This window comes from Leptonychotes weddellii, chromosome 1 (genome assembly GCF_054177405.1).
Source record: "Leptonychotes weddellii isolate Sample4059 chromosome 1, ASM5417740v2, whole genome shotgun sequence".
Lineage (NCBI taxonomy): Eukaryota > Metazoa > Chordata > Mammalia > Carnivora > Phocidae > Leptonychotes > Leptonychotes weddellii.
This window is the reverse complement of record NC_138369.1, coordinates 92,239,678-92,241,380: the sequence shown is the minus strand read 5'-3', so window position 1 is coordinate 92,241,380 and position 1,703 is coordinate 92,239,678.

Below are 1,703 nucleotides of genomic sequence, written 5' to 3'. Positions count from 1 at the left end.
AGGTCTGCTCTATGTCCTTCTCTAAAATTGGCAAAAGCTCCCTGAGGGACCATAATAGCACCCAGGGCTGAGCCATGGAGAACTACAAAGTTGGTCGAACTCTTCAGGTGTCCTCTATCCCACTTTCGGCAGCTTCTCCCCCAGTCACCTTCAAAGGTCTGAATCCCCCCTGTGGCCACCCCTTCTCAGATCTTCCCTTCCCTGTAGGGCTTCCATGCTACCTAACTCACGTCTCATTCTCTCCTTCTAATCACAACTTCTTTTCCTTTAGAGAACTGATTTGATGTGTTATGAAAACATTATTAACAACAACGACAAACTAAAATCAAATGAATATGTACATGTATCAGGCAAACCCGCACGTTTGGATTAAAGCAAACACAATCATTTCTTAGCACGTCTCCCAGCCTTCTAAATATCCTATCATTAAGCCTCAAAAACATGATATCCCATTTTGAAATAGTACACACCTCTGTCTACGATCTCTGTAAAGGAGGTACACTTCAAAACGGGCTTTGGAGGACTCTGCATCCAGATGCAGATAGCACAGCCAATCAGAGAGCATGACATCTGCAAAGGCAAGACAAGGTCACAGAGAAGTACCACTACTGATTCCCATTGGAGTAGACCTTCAACCATCTCATTCAGCTAAGTCATAAAAGCATTAGGATTCACCATTTCCATATTTTTATATACCGATATAAAAGAAAGTGGTTTCATTTAGAACCTGAATCATATCTAAATAGGGTATTTTACTATAACCAGATCTAACCATCCAGGCTGAAAGACCCAGCCCTCTGGTTTACGCCAGAACCTAATGAAAGCCTTTACACTGAGAATTAAATAAGAAAACTCATTTTAACCAACCACAAACAGATTTTGCAATCTATCCCCGGTGCAAATTTCACATCCCAATTAATGTTTAACTACAGGATACATCCTTTTCCTGACACATAAAATTACATGATTTTCCTTCTCAATCACCTAGCAAGTGCACAGAATTTAGCTAAATAGGCTAAATTTTGAACAACTAGGAATGTGATCTGAGGATTAAGAAAACAATCTGCACAGTTGGAGGGAGAGAACATGGCAGATGTGAGGTTTGGAGCCATGAACCAGGGGAGAGGAAAACCCCACAGCCGCTAAGGGCCGGGAACCCATTCTGCAGAGCAAAGTCAAGGGGAGGGAGAGAGCAGGAGAGAGCACAGCAAGCAGGGCTTGCACAATTAGCCCGGTGAGGAGAACCCCTGGGTTGCACTGGGAGAGATCTCTCCCCTTCCCTGAGTACATTTGGAAGAGTGTATTTTGCCTCTCCAAGGACAAAAGGCCAGCAGGGACAGAGTGTGCTCAGAGGGCAGATAACCTTGTAGCAGCTTTTCCCTGTGAGCCACAATAGACTTAAACCACCACATGCACGCGGAGCAGCTGCTTTTCTGGGACGGAACTGAGCAGAGCAGACACCGGCAGACAGAAGATAACCTGGCCACTGCTTTTCGCTCTCTGCCACAATAGATTCAAGCCTCTGTGCCACTGCTTTTCTGGGACAGCATGGAGCAGGGGACTGAGTCAAGCACAGATGTCTGATAACCTGATTCCAGCGTTTTGCTGAGCCTTACAATAAACTCCAGCCTCTGTGCACAAACTGTGCAACTGCTTTTCTGGGACAGGATGGTGCTGGGAGAGCCGGGAGGCTCTCCTCTGGG